This window comes from Ranitomeya variabilis, chromosome 1 (genome assembly GCF_051348905.1).
Source record: "Ranitomeya variabilis isolate aRanVar5 chromosome 1, aRanVar5.hap1, whole genome shotgun sequence".
NCBI classification, from domain to species: domain Eukaryota; kingdom Metazoa; phylum Chordata; class Amphibia; order Anura; family Dendrobatidae; genus Ranitomeya; species Ranitomeya variabilis.
In genome coordinates, this window is record NC_135232.1 from 269071067 (window position 1) to 269091139 (window position 20073).

The window sequence follows — 20073 nt, forward strand, 5'->3', positions numbered from 1 at the left end:
CTGAGGAATCGGGTCATGTGTGCCTTGGAATTGTGATTTATTTTGCTTGAACTGTGACTTATTGCAAAGACTGTGGATTGCCACTTGCCGCCAAAAGTTCCCGCCAAAACCGCCGCCATTACAGCGCTAAGGAGAGCGCAGGAGAAGACGAAGGGCGTGGAAGTGGGCGTGAACAAGCTGGAGAGCGCGAAAGACAATGGCCGCCCAGTCTAAATATTTCTGCCCCTTGAGGACGTGTCCGTCAGCAGCCGAGATCCGCCTACTGATCCTCAATGGGGGGCGGAGACAACGAAAGCGAAACCGCCCACGAAGGAGAGAGCGGGAAAAGGACCAGGAAGAGGAAGTGAGCGACATGGAGGACGCCATGGTGAGTCACCCGGAGCCGGAGCGTGGGGTCAGAGCCGAGGACTCCCCCAGCTACCCAGAGAGGCACCGCAGCCAGACCTCCACAGCTGACGCTGACCTCCAGCAGATCGGAGCAGACGGGCTGATCCGCCAACCCCTGCAGACGCAGCTGAGCACTGAGGCCGGGTGGAAGAAGGCCATCATCGGGAGCCTCGCCAGACGTCTGTCGGTAGCCTCGTCTGGTCCGGAGCAAGAAAGAAGTTCCAGCGCTCCGAAGCCAGAAGGCAAGGCCCTGCCGGAAAGCGAGATGCTGCAAACGGAGATGACAACGCCGCAGCGCAAGGCCCCGCAACCAGCGTTCCAGACCCCAGCGGAGGCGGAGCAGACCGGCACCGGAGGGACCACGTCTGAAGCAGGTATGAAGGACGACCCTGCCCTGACGACCGACACCACTCCAGTGACTGCTAGTGCCACAGCTGCTGATTCCGTTCCAGTGACTGACCTTGCAGCAGCCGCTACCTCTGCTGCAGCAAATGCCCATACTCAAGCTGCGCGGACCTCCATCGCTGCGCATGATTTAACTGTACATGAAAGATGGATTAACGGCGTTTGTCCAGCACTGGGTGTAACCCTGGACCTCACTTTTCCCAGGCCAGGAAGGGTTAAGTGCCAGGTGCAGCCCTGGAAGCCGTCCAACTAAACCTCGGAAACCTGAAACTGTACATAGTTAACTGTTTGTTTCCCTGCTTTTTGCTACTTTAAACCCGACCTGGGTTATTCTTAAAGGGATCCCTTTGTTTACCCAGGATCCCTTCTTCTGCTTTTTGTTTTGTTTCCTGTCTATTCATCACTGAAAGAACTGCTGGATCATGAACAATGCATGATACAAACTCTTTGTAAATAGTTGCACCTTCTTAAAGGTGCTCCTTAATGGTTTTACATAAAAGAAGGACTCTTTGCGAAGATACCGCGCCGGAGCCCTTACTGTGTACGGACTGGTAGCTGAAGAAGCTGCGCTACCTCATAAAGACTTGGTCCCCTCTTAAAGGGGATGTTCACATGTTGCACTTAGGAATGGTATTGCCTTGAGACAGCTAGAGGGCAATAATGTCTTAGAAGAAAGAAAGTAATAATGTCGATATGTAAACGTTAAATGTAACTAACTAGTTAATTGTAAAGAAATGCTGATGATGTTCCCTGAAAGAAAGTGAAAGCTAGAAGAAGGATGCAGTAGGCCCGTAGGGGTGGATGTAGTGTCCAGCATACATGTCAGTAAGAAAAATAATGAGAAGGTTAAATGTTCTATAGAAAATGTTTGATAATGTTGATAGATAACGAGGATAGAAGGTGAACCCTGAGTCCTCCTAGGAGTCATGTAGAGATGGCTCGGTGCTCTTAAACTGAAAGTAATGTTATGTTCTATACTGTGTATAGTGGTTGAAAGGACAGAAGGCTCGGGCTGAAAGGAGCGGTCCTGTAAGAAAGGAGAGGCAGTAGGTCTGGTGCCGTTAGGACAGGCGGTCCTGCAGATTTAAAGAAGGAGAATGTAAAAGTTAAATTGCCTTATAATGTGATTATAAGAAGGTCTTTAGCGGATTCAGAGTGTACATCCTTAAAGGCGATGTTAAGTTATTGTTCAAAAGTTTGTACTAGTAGAATACCCGGTTGGGTAAGAAAAGTTATTTATAGCATGTTGCTATGATATTTAATCATATTTGTAACGTTCAAGTGTCCTCACCTCCCATAAAGGGAAGCTCTGTTTAAATATACTTATTGTTATTGCACTCAACAAAACTGTATGTCTTTTTGCTAACTTGTATTGTTGTTTTCTTCTCAGTCCCGGAGTACTGTGTTTAACCAGGGGGGAGTGCAGCGCCCCAGAGTCCTGGTCGTTGCAGTACTGTGGCTCCGCCACTAAGGGGAGCTATGGTACGTCTGGTGGCACTGAAGGAGTTCATCTGATCAGGTATCACAGACACCAATACATTTCACAGTCGGGCCTCCAGGGGGAGCTAAGGGTTCTATTCACTAGGCCACTCCCCACCATTGTGGGTAAACTGGGGGTCAGGCAGGAAGTTAGATCAGAAAGCTGACTGGGTTGGAACCAGGCAACACCTTGTGGCAGAGGGTGTTGTGGGGGAAGATACAGTAGGGTCTCTGTCAGGGGTGGGATCCTGACAGAGGCTTGGCAACTTGGACGAACGTAACGGGACCGTGCCTGCTCAGGATAGCGGCGGTGCCCAAGGAAGGATTAGAAGCGAGATAGATTGTGCTGAGTGAGAAACGAGATCAAGCAAAAGGAGAAATACCAGTAGGAGTCGTGCTGTAAGACCGAGGCAACCTCCTACTGAGGCGCACTACCGGTGGCCGGAACGCCGAGGGAGTATAATAACATTCAGCTTCAAGCAATACTCCAAACAGCGGCAGGACAGTCAGTCTAAGGCGGGCTGTCTAACTTAAATCACCTATGCAGTCTTGGGGGGCAACTTGTGGAGAGGGGCGACTCTAGGGTCCCGGAAGAGCTCCGAGCCTACCCGTCAAACGGGTGCCGTCCCAACCAGAACACCAGGGAGGGACGGAGGATTAGCAGAACATCATCTAATCGAGTTGTGAGGGAACTTAAGAAACAGACACAACAGTTGTGGGGACTTTCTGTAAGCACAGCAGGGAAGGACCGCAACACATAGCGCTAGAAGGAAGGCACAGATTTCCACCTGCTAAGAGAACTCTGGAGGTGCCATTGGGCCGGCCGGACTTGCGCAGCCTGGTTATCCGGATTCCGGACTGAGGATCCAGAGATCTTCAGTAAAGAGGTAAAGAGACTGCAACCTGGTGTCCTCGTTATTTACTGCACCGCACCACTACCGCTCCACCATCATCATCCGTCATACTTATCTATCCACTTCATTTACTGTGCGCCCCTCGGCAGGGTCACGGACCGGGGCCTAGCCACCGTGACAACCCCAGAGCAGAGACTCAGAGGCCCGGTTCCGGGTACCCCTCGGCCCTGCGGCGGTGGGGGCGCTGCAACTTGGCGTCACGAACAGGATCTACTTAAGCCTGAGGAATCGGGTCATGTGTGCCTTGGAATTGTGATTTATTTTGCTTGAACTGTGACTTATTGCAAAGACTGTGGATTGCCACTTGCCGCCAAAAGTTCCCGCCAAAACCGCCGCCATTACAGCGCTAAGGAGAGCGCAGGAGAAGACGAAGGGCGTGGAAGTGGGCGTGAACAAGCTGGAGAGCGCGAAAGACAATGGCCGCCCAGTCTAAATATTTCTGCCCCTTGAGGACGTGTCCGTCAGCAGCCGAGATCCGCCTACTGATCCTCAATGGGGGGCGGAGACAACGAAAGCGAAACCGCCCACGAAGGAGAGAGCGGGAAAAGGACCAGGAAGAGGAAGTGAGCGACATGGAGGACGCCATGGTGAGTCACCCGGAGCCGGAGCGTGGGGTCAGAGCCGAGGACTCCCCCAGCTACCCAGAGAGGCACCGCAGCCAGACCTCCACAGCTGACGCTGACCTCCAGCAGATCGGAGCAGACGGGCTGATCCGCCAACCCCTGCAGACGCAGCTGAGCACTGAGGCCGGGTGGAAGAAGGCCATCATCGGGAGCCTCGCCAGACGTCTGTCGGTAGCCTCGTCTGGTCCGGAGCAAGAAAGAAGTTCCAGCGCTCCGAAGCCAGAAGGCAAGGCCCTGCCGGAAAGCGAGATGCTGCAAACGGAGATGACAACGCCGCAGCGCAAGGCCCCGCAACCAGCGTTCCAGACCCCAGCGGAGGCGGAGCAGACCGGCACCGGAGGGACCACGTCTGAAGCAGGTATGAAGGACGACCCTGCCCTGACGACCGACACCACTCCAGTGACTGCTAGTGCCACAGCTGCTGATTCCGTTCCAGTGACTGACCTTGCAGCAGCCGCTACCTCTGCTGCAGCAAATGCCCATACTCAAGCTGCGCGGACCTCCATCGCTGCGCATGATTTAACTGTACATGAAAGATGGATTAACGGCGTTTGTCCAGCACTGGGTGTAACCCTGGACCTCACTTTTCCCAGGCCAGGAAGGGTTAAGTGCCAGGTGCAGCCCTGGAAGCCGTCCAACTAAACCTCGGAAACCTGAAACTGTACATAGTTAACTGTTTGTTTCCCTGCTTTTTGCTACTTTAAACCCGACCTGGGTTATTCTTAAAGGGATCCCTTTGTTTACCCGGGATCCCTTCTTCTGCTTTTTGTTTTGTTTCCTGTCTATTCATCACTGAAAGAACTGCTGGATCATGAACAATGCATGATACAAACTCTTTGTAAATAGTTGCACCTTCTTAAAGGTGCTCCTTAATGGTTTTACATAAAAGAAGGACTCTTTGCGAAGATACCGCACCGGAGCCCTTACTGTGTACGGACTGGTAGCTGAAGAAGCTGCGCTACCTCATAAAGACTTGGTCCCCTCTTAAAGGGGATGTTCACATGTTGCACTTAGGAATGGTATTGCCTTGAGACAGCTAGAGGGCAATAATGTCTTAGAAGAAAGAAAGTAATAATGTCGATATGTAAACGTTAAATGTAACTAACTAGTTAATTGTAAAGAAATGCTGATGATGTTCCCTGAAAGAAAGTGAAAGCTAGAAGAAGGATGCAGTAGGCCCGTAGGGGTGGATGTAGTGTCCAGCATACATGTCAGTAAGAAAAATAATGAGAAGGTTAAATGTTCTATAGAAAATGTTTGATAATGTTGATAGATAACGAGGATAGAAGGTGAACCCTGAGTCCTCCTAGGAGTCATGTAGAGATGGCTCGGTGCTCTTAAACTGAAAGTAATGTTATGTTCTATACTGTGTATAGTGGTTGAAAGGACAGAAGGCTCGGGCTGAAAGGAGCGGTCCTGTAAGAAAGGAGAGGCAGTAGGTCTGGTGCCGTTAGGACAGGCGGTCCTGCAGATTTAAAGAAGGAGAATGTAAAAGTTAAATTGCCTTATAATGTGATTATAAGAAGGTCTTTAGCGGATTCAGAGTGTACATCCTTAAAGGCGATGTTAAGTTATTGTTCAAAAGTTTGTACTAGTAGAATACCCGGTTGGGTAAGAAAAGTTATTTATAGCATGTTGCTATGATATTTAATCATATTTGTAACGTTCAAGTGTCCTCACCTCCCATAAAGGGAAGCTCTGTTTAAATATACTTATTGTTATTGCACTCAACAAAACTGTATGTCTTTTTGCTAACTTGTATTGTTGTTTTCTTCTCAGTCCCGGAGTACTGTGTTTAACCAGGGGGGAGTGCAGCGCCCCAGAGTCCTGGTCGTTGCAGTACTGTGGCTCCGCCACTAAGGGGAGCTATGGTACGTCTGGTGGCACTGAAGGAGTTCATCTGATCAGGTATCACAGACACCAATACATTTCACAGTCGGGCCTCCAGGGGGAGCTAAGGGTTCTATTCACTAGGCCACTCCCCACCATTGTGGGTAAACTGGGGGTCAGGCAGGAAGTTAGATCAGAAAGCTGACTGGGTTGGAACCAGGCAACACCTTGTGGCAGAGGGTGTTGTGGGGGAAGATACAGTAGGGTCTCTGTCAGGGGTGGGATCCTGACAGAGGCTTGGCAACTTGGACGAACGTAACGGGACCGTGCCTGCTCAGGATAGCGGCGGTGCCCAAGGAAGGATTAGAAGCGAGATAGATTGTGCTGAGTGAGAAACGAGATCAAGCAAAAGGAGAAATACCAGTAGGAGTCGTGCTGTAAGACCGAGGCAACCTCCTACTGAGGCGCACTACCGGTGGCCGGAACGCCGAGGGAGTATAATAACATTCAGCTTCAAGCAATACTCCAAACAGCGGCAGGACAGTCAGTCTAAGGCGGGCTGTCTAACTTAAATCACCTATGCAGTCTTGGGGGGCAACTTGTGGAGAGGGGCGACTCTAGGGTCCCGGAAGAGCTCCGAGCCTACCCGTCAAACGGGTGCCGTCCCAACCAGAACACCAGGGAGGGACGGAGGATTAGCAGAACATCATCTAATCGAGTTGTGAGGGAACTTAAGAAACAGACACAACAGTTGTGGGGACTTTCTGTAAGCACAGCAGGGAAGGACCGCAACACATAGCGCTAGAAGGAAGGCACAGATTTCCACCTGCTAAGAGAACTCTGGAGGTGCCATTGGGCCGGCCGGACTTGCGCAGCCTGGTTATCCGGATTCCGGACTGAGGACCCAGAGATCTTCAGTAAAGAGGTAAAGAGACTGCAACCTGGTGTCCTCGTTATTTACTGCACCGCACCACTACCGCTCCACCATCATCATCCGTCATACTTATCTATCCACTTCATTTACTGTGCGCCCCTCGGCAGGGTCACGGACCGGGGCCTAGCCACCGTGACAACCCCAGAGCAGAGACTCAGAGGCCCGGTTCCGGGTACCCCTCGGCCCTGCGGCGGTGGGGGCGCTGCAACTTGGCGTCACGAACAGGATCTACTTAAGCCTGAGGAATCGGGTCATGTGTGCCTTGGAATTGTGATTTATTTTGCTTGAACTGTGACTTATTGCAAAGACTGTGGATTGCCACTTGCCGCCAAAAGTTCCCGCCAAAACCGCCGCCATTACAGCGCTAAGGAGAGCGCAGGAGAAGACGAAGGGCGTGGAAGTGGGCGTGAACAAGCTGGAGAGCGCGAAAGACAATGGCCGCCCAGTCTAAATATTTCTGCCCCTTGAGGACGTGTCCGTCAGCAGCCGAGATCCGCCTACTGATCCTCAATGGGGGGCGGACACAACGAAAGCGAAACCGCCCACGAAGGAGAGAGCGGGAAAAGGACCAGGAAGAGGAAGTGAGCGACATGGAGGACGCCATGGTGAGTCACCCGGAGCCGGAGCGTGGGGTCAGAGCCGAGGACTCCCCCAGCTACCCAGAGAGGCACCGCAGCCAGACCTCCACAGCTGACGCTGACCTCCAGCAGATCGGAGCAGACGGGCTGATCCGCCAACCCCTGCAGACGCAGCTGAGCACTGAGGCCGGGTGGAAGAAGGCCATCATCGGGAGCCTCGCCAGACGTCTGTCGGTAGCCTCGTCTGGTCCGGAGCAAGAAAGAAGTTCCAGCGCTCCGAAGCCAGAAGGCAAGGCCCTGCCGGAAAGCGAGATGCTGCAAACGGAGATGACAACGCCGCAGCGCAAGGCCCCGCAACCAGCGTTCCAGACCCCAGCGGAGGCGGAGCAGACCGGCACCGGAGGGACCACGTCTGAAGCAGGTATGAAGGACGACCCTGCCCTGACGACCGACACCACTCCAGTGACTGCTAGTGCCACAGCTGCTGATTCCGTTCCAGTGACTGACCTTGCAGCAGCCGCTACCTCTGCTGCAGCAAATGCCCATACTCAAGCTGCGCGGACCTCCATCGCTGCGCATGATTTAACTGTACATGAAAGATGGATTAACGGCGTTTGTCCAGCACTGGGTGTAACCCTGGACCTCACTTTTCCCAGGCCAGGAAGGGTTAAGTGCCAGGTGCAGCCCTGGAAGCCGTCCAACTAAACCTCGGAAACCTGAAACTGTACATAGTTAACTGTTTGTTTCCCTGCTTTTTGCTACTTTAAACCCGACCTGGGTTATTCTTAAAGGGATCCCTTTGTTTACCCGGGATCCCTTCTTCTGCTTTTTGTTTTGTTTCCTGTCTATTCATCACTGAAAGAACTGCTGGATCATGAACAATGCATGATACAAACTCTTTGTAAATAGTTGCACCTTCTTAAAGGTGCTCCTTATTGGTTTTACATAAAAGAAGGACTCTTTGCGAAGATACCGCACCGGAGCCCTTACTGTGTACGTACAGGTAGCTGAAGAAGCTGCGCTACCTCATAAAGACTTGGTCCCCTCTTAAAGGGGATGTTCACATGTTGCACTTAGGAATGGTATTGCCTTGAGACAGCTAGAGGGCAATAATGTCTTAGAAGAAAGAAAGTAATAATGTCGATATGTAAACGTTAAATGTAACTAACTAGTTAATTGTAAAGAAATGCTGATGATGTTCCCTGAAAGAAAGTGAAAGCTAGAAGAAGGATGCAGTAGGCCCGTAGGGGTGGATGTAGTGTCCAGCATACATGTCAGTAAGAAAAATAATGAGAAGGTTAAATGTTCTATAGAAAATGTTTGATAATGTTGATAGATAACGAGGATAGAAGGTGAACCCTGAGTCCTCCTAGGAGTCATGTAGAGATGGCTCGGTGCTCTTAAACTGAAAGTAATGTTATGTTCTATACTGTGTATAGTGGTTGAAAGGACAGAAGGCTCGGGCTGAAAGGAGCGGTCCTGTAAGAAAGGAGAGGCAGTAGGTCTGGTGCCGTTAGGACAGGCGGTCCTGCAGATTTAAAGAAGGAGAATGTAAAAGTTAAATTGCCTTATAATGTGATTATAAGAAGGTCTTTAGCGGATTCAGAGTGTACATCCTTAAAGGCGATGTTAAGTTATTGTTCAAAAGTTTGTACTAGTAGAATACCCGGTTGGGTAAGAAAAGTTATTTATAGCATGTTGCTATGATATTTAATCATATTTGTAACGTTCAAGTGTCCTCACCTCCCATAAAGGGAAGCTCTGTTTAAATATACTTATTGTTATTGCACTCAACAAAACTGTATGTCTTTTTGCTAACTTGTATTGTTGTTTTCTTCTCAGTCCCGGAGTACTGTGTTTAACCAGGGGGGAGTGCAGCGCCCCAGAGTCCTGGTCGTTGCAGTACTGTGGCTCCGCCACTAAGGGGAGCTATGGTACGTCTGGTGGCACTGAAGGAGTTCATCTGATCAGGTATCACAGACACCAATACATTTCACAGTCGGGCCTCCAGGGGGAGCTAAGGGTTCTATTCACTAGGCCACTCCCCACCATTGTGGGTAAACTGGGGGTCAGGCAGGAAGTTAGATCAGAAAGCTGACTGGGTTGGAACCAGGCAACACCTTGTGGCAGAGGGTGTTGTGGGGGAAGATACAGTAGGGTCTCTGTCAGGGGTGGGATCCTGACAGAGGCTTGGCAACTTGGACGAACGTAACGGGACCGTGCCTGCTCAGGATAGCGGCGGTGCCCAAGGAAGGATTAGAAGCGAGATAGATTGTGCTGAGTGAGAAACGAGATCAAGCAAAAGGAGAAATACCAGTAGGAGTCGTGCTGTAAGACCGAGGCAACCTCCTACTGAGGCGCACTACCGGTGGCCGGAACGCCGAGGGAGTATAATAACATTCAGCTTCAAGCAATACTCCAAACAGCGGCAGGACAGTCAGTCTAAGGCGGGCTGTCTAACTTAAATCACCTATGCAGTCTTGGGGGGCAACTTGTGGAGAGGGGCGACTCTAGGGTCCAGGAAGAGCTCCGAGCCTACCCGTCAAACGGGTGCCGTCCCAACCAGAACACCAGGGAGGGACGGAGGATGTTGTGAAATTGGATTTTGGGCTCCCCCGGTGGCCACTGGTGGAATTGAACTGGTGTGCATCATCCCCTCGGTTCACCTGTTTCCATCAGGATGTGGGAGTCGCTATTTAGCCTTGCTCCTCTGTCACTTCCATGCCGGTCAACATTGTAATCAGAAGCCTTTCTGTGCATGTTCCTGCTGCTAGACAACTTCCAGCTAAGTTGGACTTTAGTCCTCGTTTGTTTTTGCATTTTGTTCCAGTTCACAGCTGTAGTTTCGTTTCTGTGTCTGGAAAGCTCTTGTGATCTGAAATTGCCACTCTGATGTTATGAGTTAATACTAGAGTCTTAAAGTAATTTCAGGATGGTGTTTTGATAGGGTTTTCAGCTGACCATGAAAGTGCCCTTTCTGTCTTCCTGCTATCTAGTAAGCGGACCTCAATTTTGCTAAACCTATTTTCATACTACGTTTGTCATTTCATCTAAAATCACCGCCAATATATGTGGGGGCCTCTGTCTGCCTTTCGGGGAAATTTCTCTAGAGGTGAGCCAGGACTATATTTTCCTCTGCCAGGATTAGTTAGTCCTCCGGCCGGCGCTGGGCGTCTAGGGATAAAACGCAGGCAACGCTACCCGGCTACTGTTAGTTGTGCGGCAGGTTTAGTTCATGGTCAGTTTAGTTTCCATCCTTCCAAGAGCTAGTTCTTATGTTTGCTGGGCTATGTTCTCTTGCCATTGAGAACCATAACAGTTTGACCGGCCACAAAGGGTTAAATTAATTGACAGAGAAAGGAGAGAAAAGAGAAGTCTGCTGAAGATTTTTTTTTTTTTTTTTTTTTCCCTTCAGTTCTGAGTGTGCTTGTAATTGAATCTCTTGCAAGTCTGCCTATATTGCAGCCTTTCTCTCTCTCTCTCCCCTTCTAATCCTGGAATGGCTCTGTGTTCACCTGTTTAAAATGGATATTCAGAGTTTAGCTGCAGGTTTGAATAATCTCACCACGAAAGTTCAAAATTTACAAGATTTTGTTGTTCAGGTTCCTATATCTGAACCTAGAATTCCTTTGCCTGAATTTTTCTCGGGGAATAGATCTTGCTTTCAAAATTTCAAAAATAATTGCAAGTTGTTTTTGTCCCTGAAATCTCGCTCTGCTGGAGATCCTGCTCAGCAGGTCAGGATTGTGATTTCCTTGCTCCGGGGCGACCCTCAGGATTGGGCTTTTGCATTGGCTCCAGGGGATCCTGCGTTGCTCAATGTGGATGCGTTTTTTCTGGCCTTGGGGTTGCTTTATGAGGAACCCCAGTTAGAACTTCAGGCGGAAAAGGCCTTGATGTCCCTATCTCAGGGGCAAGACGAAGCTGAAATATACTGCCAGAAATTTCGTAAATGGGCTGTGCTTACTCAGTGGAATGAGTGCGCCCTGGCGGCGAATTTCAGAGAGGGTCTCTCTGATGCCATTAAGGATGTTATGGTGGGGTTCCCTGTGCCTGCGGGTCTGAATGAGTCCATGACAATGGCTATCCAGATCGATAGGCGTCTGCGGGAGCGCAAACCTGTGCACCATTTGGCGGTGTCTACTGAGAAGACGCCAGAGAATATGCAATGTGATAGAATTCTGTCCAGAAGTGAACGGCAGAATTTTAGACGAAAAAATGGGTTGTGCTTCTATTGCGGTGATTCAACTCATGTTATATCAGCATGCTCTAAGCGTACTAAGAAGCTTGATAAGTCTGTTTCAATTGGCACTTTACAGTCTAAGTTTATTCTATCTGTGACCCTGATTTGTTCTTTATCATCTATTACCGCGGATGCCTATGTCGACTCTGGCGCCGCTTTGAGTCTTATGGATTGGTCCTTTGCCAAACGCTGTGGGTATGATTTGGAGCCTCTTGAAACTCCTATACCCTTGAAGGGGATTGACTCCACCCCATTGGCTAGCAATAAACCACAATACTGGACACAAGTAACTATGCGGATTAATCCGGATCACCAGGAGATTATTCGCTTTCTTGTGCTGTATAACCTACATGATGTGTTGGTGCTTGGATTGCCATGGCTGCAATCTCATAACCCAGTCCTTGACTGGAAAGCTATGTCTGTGTTAAGCTGGGGATGTAAGGGGACGCATGGGGACGTACCTGTGGTTTCCATTTCATCATCTATTCCCTCTGAGATTCCTGAATTCTTGACTGAATATCGTGACGTTTTTGAAGAACCTAAGCTTGGTTCATTACCTCCGCACCGGGAGTGCGATTGTGCCATAGATTTGATTCCGGGTAGTAAATACCCTAAGGGTCGTTTATTTAATCTGTCTGTGCCTGAACATGCTGCTATGCGAGAATATATAAAGGAGTCCTTGGAAAAGGGACATATTCGTTCTTCGTCATCTCCCTTAGGAGCCGGTTTTTTCTTTGTGGCTAAGAAAGATGGCTCTTTGAGGCCGTGTATTGATTATCGGCTTTTGAATAAAATCACGGTTAAATATCAATATCCGTTGCCACTGCTGACTGATTTGTTTGCTCGCATAAAGGGGGCCAAGTGGTTCTCTAAGATAGATCTCCGTGGGGCGTATAATTTGGTGCGAATTAAGCAGGGGGATGAGTGGAAAACCGCATTTAATACGCCCGAGGGCCACTTTGAGTATTTGGTGATGCCTTTTGGTCTTTCAAATGCCCCTTCAGTCTTTCAGTCCTTTATGCATGACATTTTCCGTGATTATTTGGATAAATTTATGATTGTGTATCTGGATGATATTTTGATTTTTTCGGATGACTGGGACTCTCATGTCCAGCAGGTCAGGAGGGTTTTTCAGGTTTTGCGGTCTAATTCCTTGTGTGTGAAGGGTTCTAAGTGCGTTTTTGGGGTTCAAAAGATTTCCTTTTTGGGATATATTTTTTCCCCCTCTTCCATCGAGATGGATCCTGTCAAGGTTCAGGCTATTTGTGATTGGACGCAACCCTCTTCTCTTAAGAGTCTTCAGAAATTTTTGGGCTTTGCTAACTTTTATCGTCGATTTATTGCTGGTTTTTCTGATGTTGTTAAACCATTGACTGATTTGACTAAGAAGGGTGCTGATGTTGCTGATTGGTCCCCTGCTGCTGTGGAGGCCTTTCGGGAGCTTAAGCGCCGCTTTTCTTCCGCCCCTGTGTTGCGTCAGCCTGATGTTGCTCTTCCTTTTCAGGTTGAGGTCAACGCTTCTGAAATCGGAGCTGGGGCGGTTTTGTCGCAGAGAAGTTCCGATTGCTCCGTGATGAGACCTTGTGCTTTTTTCTCGCGTAAATTTTCGCCCGCCGAGCGGAATTATGATGTTGGGAATCGGGAGCTTTTGGCCATGAAGTGGGCTTTTGAGGAGTGGCGTCATTGGCTTGAGGGGGCTAGACATCAGGTGGTGGTATTGACTGACCACAAAAATCTAATTTATCTTGAGTCCGCCAGACGCCTGAATCCTAGACAGGCGCGCTGGTCGTTGTTTTTCTCTCGGTTTAATTTTGTGGTGTCCTACCTGCCGGGTTCTAAGAATGTTAAGGCGGATGCCCTTTCTAGGAGTTTTGAGCCTGACTCCCCTGGTAATTCTGAACCTACAGGAATCCTTAAGGATGGAGTGATATTGTCTGCCGTTTCTCCAGACCTGCGGCGGGCCTTGCAGGAGTTTCAGGCGGATAGACCTGATCGTTGCCCACCTGGTAGACTGTTTGTTCCTGATGATTGGACCAGTAAAGTCATTTCTGAGGTTCATTCTTCTGCGTTGGCAGGTCATCCTGGAATCTTTGGTACCAGGGATTTGGTGGCAAGGTCCTTCTGGTGGCCTTCCCTGTCTCGAGATGTGCGAGGCTTCGTGCAGTCTTGTGACGTTTGTGCTCGGGCCAAGCCTTGTTGTTCTCGGGCTAGTGGATTGTTGTTGCCCTTGCCTATCCCGAAGAGGCCCTGGACGCACATCTCGATGGATTTTATTTCGGATCTTCCTGTTTCTCAGAAGATGTCTGTCATTTGGGTGGTGTGTGATCGTTTCTCTAAGATGGTCCATTTGGTTCCCCTGCCTAAGTTGCCTTCTTCTTCCGAGTTGGTTCCTCTGTTTTTTCAAAATGTGGTCCGTTTGCATGGTATTCCGGAGAATATCGTTTCTGACAGAGGTACCCAATTCGTGTCTAGATTTTGGCGAGCATTCTGTGCTAGGATGGGCATAGATTTGTCTTTCTCGTCTGCTTTCCATCCTCAGACTAATGGCCAGACCGAGCGGACGAATCAGACCTTGGAGACATATTTGAGGTGTTTTGTGTCTGCAGATCAGGATGATTGGGTTGCTTTTTTGCCTTTAGCGGAGTTTGCCCTCAATAATCGGGCCAGCTCTGCCACCTTGGTGTCTCCCTTTTTCTGTAATTCGGGGTTTCATCCTCGATTTTCTTCTGGTCAGGTGGAATCTTCGGATTGTCCTGGAGTGGATGCTGTGGTGGAGAGGTTGCATCAGATTTGGGGGCAGGTAGTGGACAATTTGAAGTTGTCCCAGGAGAAGACTCAGCTTTTTGCCAACCGCCGGCGTCGGGTTGGTCCTCGGCTTTGTGTTGGGGACTTGGTGTGGTTGTCTTCTCGTTTTGTCCCTATGAGGGTTTCTTCTCCCAAGTTTAAGCCTCGGTTCATCGGCCCGTACAAGATATTGGAGATTCTTAACCCTGTGTCCTTCCGTTTGGACCTCCCTGCATCTTTTTCTATTCATAATGTTTTTCATCGGTCATTATTGCGCAGGTATGAGGTACCGGTTGTGCCTTCCGTTGAGCCTCCTGCTCCGGTGTTGGTTGAGGGCGAGTTGGAGTACGTTGTGGAAAAAATCTTGGACTCCCGTGTTTCCAGACGGAAACTCCAGTATCTGGTCAAATGGAAAGGATACGGTCAGGAGGATAATTCTTGGGTGACTGCCTCTGATGTTCATGCCTCCGATCTGGTCCGTGCCTTTCATAGGGCTCATCCTGATCGCCCTGGTGGTTCTGGTGAGGGTTCGGTGCCCCCTCCTTGAGGGGGGGGTACTGTTGTGAAATTGGATTTTGGGCTCCCCCGGTGGCCACTGGTGGAATTGAACTGGTGTGCATCATCCCCTCTGTTCACCTGTTTCCATCAGGATGTGGGAGTCGCTATTTAGCCTTGCTCCTCTGTCACTTCCATGCCGGTCAACATTGTAATCAGAAGCCTTTCTGTGCATGTTCCTGCTGCTAGACAACTTCCAGCTAAGTTGGACTTTAGTCCTCGTTTGTTTTTGCATTTTGTTCCAGTTCACAGCTGTAGTTTCGTTTCTGTGTCTGGAAAGCTCTTGTGATCTGAAATTGCCACTCTGATGTTATGAGTTAATACTAGAGTCTTAAAGTAATTTCAGGATGGTGTTTTGATAGGGTTTTCAGCTGACCATGAAAGTGCCCTTTCTGTCTTCCTGCTATCTAGTAAGCGGACCTCAATTTTGCTAAACCTATTTTCATACTACGTTTGTCATTTCATCTAAAATCACCGCCAATATATGTGGGGGCCTCTGTCTGCCTTTCGGGGAAATTTCTCTAGAGGTGAGCCAGGACTATATTTTCCTCTGCCAGGATTAGTTAGTCCTCCGGCCGGCGCTGGGCGTCTAGGGATAAAACGCAGGCAACGCTACCCGGCTACTGTTAGTTGTGCGGCAGGTTTAGTTCATGGTCAGTTTAGTTTCCATCCTTCCAAGAGCTAGTTCTTATGTTTGCTGGGCTATGTTCTCTTGCCATTGAGAACCATAACAGGAGGATTAGCAGAACATCATCTAATCGAGTTGTGAGGGAACTTAAGAAACAGACACAACAGTTGTGGGGACTTTCTGTAAGCACAGCAGGGAAGGACCGCAACACATAGCGCTAGAAGGAAGGCACAGATTTCCACCTGCTAAGAGAACTCTGGAGGTGCCATTGGGCCGGCCGGACTTGCGCAGCCTGGTTATCCGGATTCTGGATTGAGGACCCAGAGATCTTCAGTAAAGAGGTAAAGAGACTGCAACCTGGTGTCCTCGTTATTTACTGCACCGCACCACTACCGCTCCACCATCATCATCCGTCATACTTATCTATCCACTTCATTTACTGTGCGTCCCTCGGCAGGGTCACGGACCGGGGCCTAGCCACCGTGACAACCCCAGAGCAGAGACTCAGAGGCCCGGTTCCGGGTACCCCTCGGCCCTGCGGCGGTGGGGGCGCTGCAATAGTGTAATATATAACACTAGCTGAAGAGCCCGGCGTTGCCCGGGCATAGTAAGTAACTGCCATCCCGCTCTCTCCCTCTGCAGCCCCGCTCTCCACTCGCCGTCCAGCTTTGTCCCTCCAAAGCCCAGCTCTCCACCCACCGTCCCGCTTTCTCCGGCAGCAGCTCCTAAGCCCCACTGTCTCCCTCCGCAGCCCAGCTGTCACGCTCTCTCCTTCTGCAGCCCCACTCTACAATAACCGTCCCACATTCTCCCTCCACAGATCTGCTCTCCCCCTCAGCAGCCCCGCTCTCCACTGGCCGTCCCGCTGTCTCCCTCCGCAGCCTCGCTCTCCAATTGTCATCCGGCGCTCTCCATCCACAGCCCCGCTCCACTCGCCGTCCCTCTCTGCACTCGCCATCCCGCTCTCCACCCACTCTCCTGCTCTCCATTCGCCATCCACATGAGGTCTGACATTGTCCTGCATTAGGAGGAACCCAGGGCCAACCGCACCAGCATATGGTCTCACAAGAGGTCTGAGGATCTCATCTCGGTACCTAATGGCAGTCAGGCTACCTCTGGCGAGCACATGGAGGGCTGTGCGGCCCTCCAAAGAAATGCCACCCCACACCATTACTGACCCACTGCCAAACCGGTCATGCTGAAGGATGATGCAGGTAGCAGATCGCTCTCCACGGCATCTCCAGACTCTGTCATGTCTGTCACATGTGCTCAGTGTGAACCTGCTTTCATCTGTGAAGAGCACAGGGCGCCAGTGGCGAATTTGCCAATCCTGGTGTTCAGTGGCAAATTCCAAGCGTCCTGCACGGTGTTGGACTGTGAGCACAACCCCCATCTGTGGACGTCGGGCACTCAGGCCATCCTCATGGAGTCGGTTTCTAACTGTTTGTGCAGACACATTCACATTTGTGGCCTGCTGGTGGTCATTTTGTAGGGCTCTGGCAGTGCTCCTCCTGTTCCTCCTTGCACAAAAGCTGAGGTAGCGGTTCTGCTGCTGGGTTGTTGCCCTCCTACGGCCTCCTCCATGTCTCCTGGTGTACTGGCCTGTCTCCTGGTAGCGCCTCCAGCCTCTGGACACTACGCTGACAGACACAGCAAACCTTCTTGCCACAGCTCGCATTGATGTGTCATCCTGGATGAGCTTCACTACCTGAGCCACTTGTGTGGGTTGTAGAGTCTGTCTCATGCTACCACGAGAGTGAAAGCACAACGAGCATTCAAAAGTGATGAAAACATCAGCCGGAAAGCATTGGTACTGAGATGTGGTCTGTTGCCTCCACCTGTAGAACCACTCCTTTATTGAGTGTGTCTTGATAATTGCCAATAATTTCCATCTGTTGTCTATTCCATTTGCACAACAGCATGTGAAATTGATTGTCAAACAGTGTTGCTTCCTACGTGGACAGTTTGATTTCACAGAAGTTTGATTTACTTGGAGTTATATTCTGTTTAAGTGTTCCCTTTATTTTTTTTTAGCAGTGTATATAACTGTACTGTGATCTCTTATATGTTCTGCAGAGCTGATATCTACCAGTATATGGTCACGGTATGGCGGTAACACCGATCTTGGCCTCTGTAGAGATTTTTTGGTGGCTTAGTGGTTAGCACTGTTGCTTTGCAGCACTTGGGGTCCTGAGTTCAAATCCCACCAAGGACAACATCTGCAAGGAGTTTGTATGTTCTCCCCGTGTTTGTGTTGGTTTTCTTCCACACTCCAATGACTCATAGGGAACGTAGATTGTGAGCCCCAATGGGGACAGTAAAGATAACATCTGTAAAGTGCTCTGGAATTAATGGCGCTATATCAGTGAGTAAAATAAATAGATAAATACTAGCTCAGTGGGTATATGACTCTTTGCATCACTGTCCAACAGCTATATGAAGATCAAAGTAACAACAAAGGATGCCGCGCTGCGAGGCACTTACTGATCCGTATAGAGTCCTGAGTGTTGCCACTTGTGTAGCGGTTTCTTTCCCCACCGTTCAGTAGTCCCTGATGATGGGAACGTCCTCCCCAAGGTCGCAAATCCCCTGTAGGGACCCGCCGCCGCAGCTCAGCGGAAGCCTCGGCCGATGGCGCCGCTGCCGGCGTAGCGAGGTGTGCAGGGGGCGTGGTTAGATGGTGACGTCACCTATCCGTGTATGACAGACGTGTGTAGGGGCCAATCCCGACGCGTTTCGAGGGAAACGTCCCTCTTCCTCAAGGTATGGCACCTGCACTGCCGCTGCACTTATATATCTGACCACGCTTCTGCAGCCTTGTGATCTCAGCAAAGAATAGTGTATTATGCTGATCAGCTCGTGCCTAATCTAACTTAGTAAGACCGGTACGGCTGCTGTTTTGCAACTACTATACTGTGGGCATAACTATATGAAACTCTCAATAAGGGTGTATATGTGTTCCTACTGTATACGGTTAAAAACCCTCATCAACATATTTCTACAAAGGTAAAATAATAATGCTATTCCCTCCACCATTTAAAAATCCAATCTTTATTTAGTGTCTGAATAAAATTAATAAATATATGCACATGTAAAAATGTAAAAAACTTTTTAAATTTAAAAATCTAGAGTCAAGGGCAACAGTATGCATGCATTCAAACGCACATATGCATACATGTGAATACCTATAAAATTGCCACCCTAACAACTCCTAGTAGGACCCTGGCAGTGAGCACTGGAGGGGAAGTGTCAAGAAAGATCCCCTCCCCATCATATACTACACCGCCAGGAATCCACCCTAATGCTGTTAAAATACCTCAAATGATGTATATAAAATTTTCCAAAAACTATCAACATCCTAAAAACCTTAAAGGGCGTATAGTTCAATTTCATGATTGAGTCGTTTAGGGACCAACATATCTAATGTGAAAATCCATCTGGATTCAATGCGGGACATACTTTTGATGTAATCCCCTCCTCTTGGATTTTTGGGTACCAATTGGATACCACAGAACGAAAAACCCTCAATTGAACACTTGTGTTTTTCCGCAAAATGCCGAGATAGGGGATGCCCTACAAAACCCTTCAGGATGTTATCCAGGTGCTCTTTAATCCTATCTCTAAGCCGTCTTTTTGTACGGCCCACGTACATTTTATCACATGGACATTTTATTATATATATAACACCCATCGAATGGCATGAAATATTTTCCCTGAGATGGAACTCCCTGGTTCTGTCCATGTTCCAGAATGATTCCTGCCGTATTGTTGGACGTCCCAAACGTAAGCAGCATGGGCACCTCCTGCAGTAAGTAAAACCCCCTTCCTTGATGTTCGGATTATTTTGCCTTTTTCCAATTTTATTCATACAAAAACCAATTTCTTCCGCCAAAGAAATCCTCCCTTTATGTTCCTTGGTGCTATGGATTTCTTTGGCGGAAGAAATTGGAAAGATCCCATTGATTACCCAGTATCATGTTAATCATGGAGGATTTTCGAGGATTACACAGGTCAACAAAAAAAAATTTTTTTTCTGGTGTCCAAAATATTTTAATGAATTTGGGGTATTTTTGGGGTGCGATTCTGAATATGCTATCAGTTTTGCCAGATTGGCTCAAGTTTTTGAGATTTTTGGTATCTTATTTATAGCACTTGTTGGTAAATGCGACGCATCATCTCATTAATTTCTTTGGATTAGTACTTGAACTGAGCAGTTCTCAATATAGTTTTGTGTTAATTAGTGTTCTAAAAGTTTGTTCAAAGCTTGATTTTTGCACTAACTTTATGTTGTTGTCTGTTTTCCAGTGAAAAGCATGAACTCATCAAGAAGAAGTTGTCTTAACGATCCAGACTCATTCTGTTACATTTGTGGTGAATACACACTGCCAAAACAAAGAAGAAACATAACAGACTTCGTAAAAAAAGTGTATTTTGCCTATTTTGGGGTTATGCTTGGGGACCAAGACAAGTTTTGGGCACCACACATAGTGTGCAAAGCATGTATCGAATTATTACGAAAATGGAGCAAAGGACAAATAAAAAGCTTCAAATTTGGTGTTCCAATGGTGTGGAGAGAGCCAAAAAATCATCATGATGACTGTTATTTATGGTAAACACAGGTACAGGCACATCTTCACAATGAGGGACAGGCCTTCTTGCAGATTCCATGTTACTCCCATTTTCGTTTCTTATGCTTATTGAATCCTTGCACTT